The sequence below is a fragment of the Megascapheus bottae genome, chromosome 1, assembly GCF_031878675.1.
Source record: "Megascapheus bottae isolate mThoBot1 chromosome 1, mThoBot2.hap1, whole genome shotgun sequence".
NCBI lineage: Eukaryota > Metazoa > Chordata > Mammalia > Rodentia > Geomyidae > Megascapheus > Megascapheus bottae.
The window spans coordinates 9723292-9731393 of record NC_143509.1 but is presented as its reverse complement, the minus strand read 5'-3'; positions in this window follow the sequence as shown (position 1 = coordinate 9731393).

Below are 8102 nucleotides of genomic sequence, written 5' to 3'. Positions count from 1 at the left end.
TGGAAGGCTCAGGTTGATAACTTGACAGCCTCTCTATGTACACAAATAATTGGACACATGTTGATATTCCAACCTTGGGTGACTGGTCATGTTTATTTGATACTGTTTGGGGATTTGGTCAAAGGTGGGCAGGATTGATTGGCTTGGGTTTGTTTTTTATGTGTTATAATTATAATATGTCTAAATTGCTTGTGCAAAATAAGGCAAAGTCAATGAAGACAGGGAATCCTGACATGACAGGTGTTTGCTGCCATGGAAACAGGTGCCTTCCCTCAGGTCTGGCTTTCTTAAATGGACAGCTGGTAGTCAGAGATGGGTAAGTCCCAGTTGTTAGCCTATCAACCTAAGACAGGAGTCAAGTAAAGAGTACTTGGTGATCCCATGACAGGTAAGAAGACTAACGAGCTTGGAGGAACCTAAGACAGCCACAGTCGATCTGATATGATGGTAGCCCCACATATCCTAGGTCTTCTCCTTTTTTGCCATTCTTTCTTTTCTTTTCAAAGGAAAAAAGGGGAGATGTTGGAGACCATTGCTTTCAGCCTCCTGAGGAAGTAAGATTATAAGATGGCACCTGGCAGCTCGCTAATGAGTCAGTACTTGCTGACCAGAAAGTTTCTTTGCATTTGTTGATTTGTTTCTTCCGTGCTTGTGGATAGAGTGGATCGCTAGGTTTCTTCCAGTTTGTTTGCTGCTTTGCAGATGACCTTTACTGTGATTGGCTGCTTAAGGTTATAAATAGTGTCAGGTTTCCGGGTAAGGGGAAGAAGGGAGAAAAGACTGAGAAGGGAGAAGAGAGAAGGAGAAAGAAGAGAGGCAGAGAAGAGAGGAGAGAGAAATAAAAGACCTCTGCTTGCAGTGACTTGAGTCTATGATCGTTCCCAGTCTGCCTCCGCAGCGACACTTCAACTCATCTGACAGGATACCAAGTTGATTGCCTGTCTTCATTATGAAGAAACAGTACTTGCAGTTAAGACATTTCACTGTATATCGAGACAACAAGGAAAACTCTAAATCACCAGGAACCTTGCAGAAAGCACACTTGTATGAATAGTGTGGTACACTCACTACACACTTGGTTGCATTGCTTCTCTGTTGGGTCATGTCCATGAAGTACAGATGAAAAGATTGTCCCATGCCTAAAGTGTATGAAAACCTCATGCTCAATCTTCACAGTGGACCATGAATAGGGCAACACAGTAGAATTTCCAACTGGTGCTAATATTGCATTGGAGATATTTAGCGAGATGTCAGGGGACTGGCTGGTAACATGCTGTTTTATGATTGTGGATGCACAATTCACAGAGCTCACAATTTGCCGAACTGATACAGAACAAATCATCTCTAAGGACCACTAACATGGACAGGGTGAGAGAGAGGAGAAAAAAGCCTAAAAGAATAATTTTGAAGCATGACGTTTTATAAACAATGCTGTTCTAGTCAATGCATAGATGACATGATGAAAAGCAAGGCTAATTATAGGCTATAGAGGAAGGCCATTCTGCATGGCACACCCTTTGGACAGTTCCCAGACAATTCATAAAGGAAATACCTAGAATATCAGTGTCTTGAATGGGGGACTAGCAGGAAGGAATGGGTCACGTGGGATTAGTGAACAGACAGTGGGGTATTTGGTCACAATACTCAATGTGCATGTATAAGAGGAAGTGTGGATATTAATGTTTCCATTGGTGGATAGGGAGTATTTTGGAAGGTGTGATTGGGTTTAAGATACATTGTACATATACATGAATGTCTTAAATGGAAAGTTCTGTTTACAATCAAGTGAAGAACAAATATCTCCAAAAATGAGGCTGCACTGGTGGCTCACCTCTGTGATCCTTGCTACTCAGGAGGCTGTGATTAGAAGATCAAGTTTTTAAGGCAGCATGGGCAGGAAAGTCTGTGAGACTCTGATCCCCAATAGACTACTCAGCAAGGCTGGAAGTAGCACTGTGGCTCAAGGACTGGAGCACTGGAATTGAGGCAAAAAGCTCATGGGCAGTGTCTAATCCTTGAGTTCAACCACAAGGACCGGCCCCAAAATTGTTAAAAACAGAGTAATGTATATTTAACTCTCATTAATGCCTCGTGTGAAATGCAAAATTTTATTTAGAAATGTCAGTTAAATGAACATGGTGGTATGCTATAGCAGATTCCAGAAGTGACATTAGGGCACACAGGGTCTACCCATAATTAAAAAATAATAAACCATGAGACACAGTATTCATATGATTTATTTTAGGCCATTTCATTTGATTCAACAATATTCTACATGCCAATGAACCTTCTGTCATGTGAGTGAGTGTATTTAACATTTTCCTAGGTAAAATAGCAAGGAAAGGTCATTTATTATTTTTTTCCTGACCCAAAACACTCATAGAGAGGCACTGTTGCTCCATGGGTGCTATCCCAACTGCTCACAGTAAGAAATCTGATGATTTGCATTTCGAGGTCCGCCCCAGCTGGAAATCACATAACACTCTTATTTCCAAATAAACACACACACACACACACACACACACACACACACAGATTCAGAAGTGGGGTCTAGTTCTAGCGATAGAGCACTAATCTTGAGGAAGCAAATTTATGGATAGAGCAAGTCCTGAGAAGTGGTAGGCAGAAAAAACTAACTCTCCACCCCAACATATGATCCTACTTTTATTAACCAGGAGACTCATGCTCACACCTTTAATGGTGCTGCTTAGTGGCAGAGTGCTTGTCTAGCAATCAGGAAGCCTCAGGTTGGATGCCTCTGTACCACATACACAGAAGAATCTGCAAGTGGCGCTGTGGCTCTAAGTGGTAGAGTGCTAGCTTTGAGAAAAGAGAGGCTCAGGACAGAGCCCAGGTCCAGAGTTCAAGTCCCAGGACTATACAAAAAAAAACAAAGAATAATGAAAGAAAAAAAATGAAAATTTTATGCAGTATTTTCTGATCACAGAACAATAGAGGATCCTCTTCCAATATCACTGGAGGAAAGTCCACAGCAGTCATCCTTGTTGGTGAAATTCAATCTCATAGAATCTTGAAGAAACACTCCTGCATACTTTCTTTTATTATACAGAAAGAGTGACATTTTCTTATGATGTGATACTTGTAAACATTCTGGAAAATATAGACAATTGCATTTTTACCCTTAATTTCATAAAAAGAACATACGACCAGAAAAGACTATGCTGAGCATTCTGTCTCCTAGGAGATTTCTTCATCGTTCCTTGGTTTTTAACTCCCATCCTGGTTCTTTACTTTTCTTTCTTTCTTTCTTTCTTTCTTTCTTTCTTTCTTTCTTTCTTTCTTTCTTTCTTTCTTTCTTCCTATCTTCTTTCTTTCTTTTTTTTCATTTCTAACTTTCTCACTTTTCTTTCTACCACTGTGTATGATAGCTCAAGGACTTGTATTCAGAGTCTGGGAACTTCACTGAGATTTTTCTCTCTACCACTTGAGTCACACCTCTACTTTTGTCTTTTTGATAGTTAATTGGAGATAAGATTCTCATGGATTATGCATGGTTGTGAGAATGCATATCGGTAGAGTGCTTGCCTAGCAGGCACAAAGCTCTGGGTTTGATTCCTTGGTACCATGTCTGCAGAAAAAAAACTAAAGTGACTGAGTCTAAATTATTGTACAACACTAGCTGTAAGAAAGCCCAAAGACAATGTCCCAGCCCTGAGTTCAAGCCCCAGGAATGGTAAAAGAAAAGAAAAGAAAAGAATTTCACAGATTGGACTCTGTGTAGGTGAACATGGAGGATTTCCAGCTACAGTGTCATCTGGTGTTGGCGATTTGATGAGATACCAGAGGACAGGCTGATGACAGGCTCTCCTACCATCATCAAGCCTGATTTGCAGAACTCCCAATTAGAAAAATTAACCCAAAGCTTACAAATCTCAATGAACTCATTTCACATCGATGAGAGGGGAAAAAAGAATGTCCAAAACAATCAATTTTAGATTTGTCCTCTGAGAAACAAAGCTTCGAAATTGAATGCCTTGGTGACAGCATCTAAAATATGGCTAATTGGGGCCAGGAGTTTGGCCTGGTTGTGGACTATTTGCCTAGCATACATGAAGATCTGGGTTTGATTCCTCAGTAGAGAAAAAGCTAGAAGTGGTGCTGTGCTCAAGTGGGCTTGAGCTCTATCCTTCAGAAAGCCCAAGGACAGTGCCCAGAGCCTGTGTAAAACTCTTAGATACAGCTGCAATTGAGGTGAGCCTAAGCCAGACAAAGCAGCTGCAGGCTTTGTTTCCTTTTTCCTAACAACCTGCTGAGGTGACAGTCTAGAGACAGTAGGTGGCAGGATGAAGACTTAAGTCTTAGTTCTCCTAGGCGTCAATCACCTTTCTGCTAAACATATATATATTCTGCTGTGCAAAAATAAATATTGAGAACTTGATCAGAAAAAAAAAGACTCGCACCCAACTTTCATCTGCAAAAGGTATTATGGTAAAATTGATAACCATCCTAAATATGGATCCTTGTGGTTTTTGTGGGTGTGTGTACATGAATCCTTTTTTGAAATGTATGGCCAATATTAATTTTACGCACTTTAAGATCTTTATGAATGTGTGTGTGAATGGGTGTGAGTAAACATGTTCAAGGTTAAATTGTCAGCATCCAAAACAATGAATAAATTCATAATTAAAACACAAAGGCATTTGGGTAAATCTAAGTCTAAACTTCAAGAAAATTATTAGGTTTAAATGTTTTCCAATGTCTTAAAGGATTATTGCATCATTTCAAAGAAAAACTGGTTAATAGGAGTTTTCGAAAGATCCTAAAATCTGCATTTAAAAAGAAAATCTGGTGTTGTAATGCATAAAGCTTGTTTACCTTGTAAACATTGTAACCTGTTTAGTCCAGAGGAATTAGGGAATTTGGAATTTATTTCCTTGAGTTAACGTTTGGAGATAAGTATCAAAATTTAAATGTAAATTTGTTTATCAGTGTCAGAAGCTTTGCCTGCCCTTTGAAAACTGTTTAGGTAATTAAATGACAAGAGAAAGGACCAAGAGAACTTAAAATAGTCCTGTGTGACCATCTTTGGTATTGAGAGGTGAACTGGCAAAGGTGCAGCTCTGGGTAAGAGAAGCTGGCACAAAGTCTGGTCAGATGGACTGAGTGGACCGTCTTTGTCCTTCTTCCTTGCAGACTGACACTGGAAATCTGATGGTAAAGTGGGTGATATGATTAGTATTCTTAAACTTGTCCCCTAATGGTTCAAGTCAGATCCCTGCCACGTGAACTGACTCACTTAAATCAGAGAGGGATGCATCAAAGATTCCCCCTGGTCCCTATAAAAGACTTTAAAAAGATCGTGAGGACATGTAAATCATGCATGCCTTTTATACAAGTCCCACCTCTACAATCCCCTGGGGTCATTCCCTGGGGTCTTAAACCTAATGTTATCTGGCAGACTGATGTAACCCACTAAGTACCCTTTGGGAAATTATGTCTATAGATACTCATTCACATGCTTATTGGGCTACTGTGCATTCTGGTGAAAGAGCCTGACACACTGAAAGGCATTCTTTACAACGTTTTGTTATCTTGAGTTTACGCCTACAGGTTAAAATGGATAATGGACCTGGTTTTAATAAAACAAAATGGAGGAGGCAACCCCCATGATAAATTGAGGACAGCTGTGCTTACATTAAATATTTTAAATTTCTCCAAGTACCAGCCTCTGACTGCCTTTCTGAGACATTGGTCTAATCAGACACCTTATTTAAAGGTTGAAGTCCGTTGGAGAGATCCTCTTACTGGATCATGGGGAGGCCCTAATCCCCCCATTAGTGTGGGGAGGGTATTTGGATGTGTCTTCCCAGTCGGAGAACCAAACCTAATTTGTGTACCAGCTAGAAATTTGCAAACAAAAACAATAATTACCCAAGAGCACCCCCTCTTGAGGTATGCGTTCTCCCTCTCATTCACAGGAATGAGGAGACCATACCAGACACCCTGCTTAGCTGTGGTTGGAATCCTCTGTCACCTTCCTTCTCCTCATCCTGGGCATCAGTATCCACGCTGTCCACAAAGACGCCACCTACAATATCAGCTTGATTTCTTGACTGCAGAGTCCTCCAAATCGTCGAGGCCTTGATCTGCTTTAAAAGGCTGCAGGAGGTTCTCAAATGCCACCAAAATGAACTTGATGCAAACTATCTATGGACTGGACTATGGTTGGCTCCCGTACCTTCTCCCCTTTGTGGGTGGGCCACTTGGTTACATTGAGTTTTGTATTCACATTCAGATCTTGTGTAATCAATAAGCTCCTTCAGTGTCTTAGAAAGTAGGATCAGGTAAAGCTGTTCAGCTAATGGTCATCTGGCAACAATATGCTGTGCTATGAGATGGCGGACTGGGATCTCTGTGGGGTTGACCCTGGCCCTTACCAGGATGTGCAGGTGTACAGAAGGGTTTCCATTGCTGACGTTGGCCATACCCCTTATTTCAAACCTCCGTTTGGATCTGCCAACCCTACAGGTAAATTGCCTGAAGTGCTAGAGTGGTAGTTAATGACGGGTAAGATTCCCAGAGGGGGAAACCTAAGACAGGCACACTGCTCAAGTAAGGCAAATATCTGCTTAATAAAACAAATGGGAGGAGATGTGGGAAACGTCACATTAGGAAAATGGGCCAACCTGCCTGTCGCCTCGTTGGGAGGTTTGGCTGTGGTTTGTGATGTAAAATAAGGCTACCTCAAACCCTGGGATTGGCCCTGCTGCCCACTCTGACTGCACCTACCTCCCCTTGCCCTACACACCTTTATGCTGATAGACTCCTGCATCTTATTTTAGCCCCTTGTACTTTCCCAATAAATGAGTTTCTGCTGTGACAGTCTCCCTGGCGCGTCTGTGTCTTCCCTCTGGAGAGGGAGGCCTGGGTGAATGTGGCCACTTGGCCCTAACCTTTCTCGATCTTGTCTTAGTCAGGGCATGTTCTCCTTATACCTCTTGTGGGTCAAGAGCCAAGAAATGCTAAAACCCTGACATTCCAGAAGGTACATAAAGAAGACAAACACACTCATACTCCCAGGGGATAGGAGGGAGGGCTAGGAAGTAGCTGTTTGTTGCCCACAACAGTGGGGCCAGCCTACAGCAAGCAAAATGAGGAATGTATTTTTTGTTCTCTTTGTGGGTTTTTTGGCAGTCCTGCAACCTAAAATCAGGGCCTGAGAACTCCCCTTGGGTTGTTTTTCCAAAGCTCTTTCTATACCACTTGAGCAACAGGAGCGATTTTAGCTTTTCTAAGTATGTAGCTGCAAGGAGTGGAATTCAAGTGTTTGTGCATATTAGGCAAGCATTCTATCAGTAGAGTCATTGACAGGAGCTTAGACCTGTAGGGATAAAAGGTCCCTGTAACTTTTGCCCCATTTTGGGGAACCATGAATTTCAAATCAAAATTTCCTGAGTAGAATTGCAACCCACACCCAAAAGTCTGCTGCCTTTCACAATGTTTTGAACCCATTTGATTACTTGGACCTTCCCGGAGTCCCACAGATTAGTCAGTACTTTAGTGAGTCTGAGAAAGCTACACACATAGTTGAAGATAGAAAGATAAGAAAATATCCTGTGTGTAGATATGTATGTGTGTGGGTTGTGCATGATTTTATCTATCTATCTATCTATCTATCTATCTATCTATCTATCTATCTATCTAACTATATCTATCTCTATATATGTACACACACACACACACACAATGGAATTTTACATAGCCACATACAAGATAAAATAATGGCATTCACTGGGTAGTGGATAAATTAGAGGGAATCAGGTTGAGTGAGATAAGTCAAGACCACAGGAACAACAGGTGCTTAGTAGCCTTAACAAGAGGATATAAGATCCAAACAGTACAGCAGCAATGACTCACCATTGGGGTCTCTGTGTGAGAAAATTGAGAACTCACACATATGTGTGCATGTTTCAGACAGTATCAGAAGCAATATGGAGGTTCCTCAAAGATTAATTAAGAAGCTCCCATACAGTCTAGAAATCTCACTCCTAGGCATTTACCCAAATTGCTTAAAGAAAGAACATCAGAAATCTTCCAACAACACCATATTCATTGCAGAATTACATACCATAGATAAGACA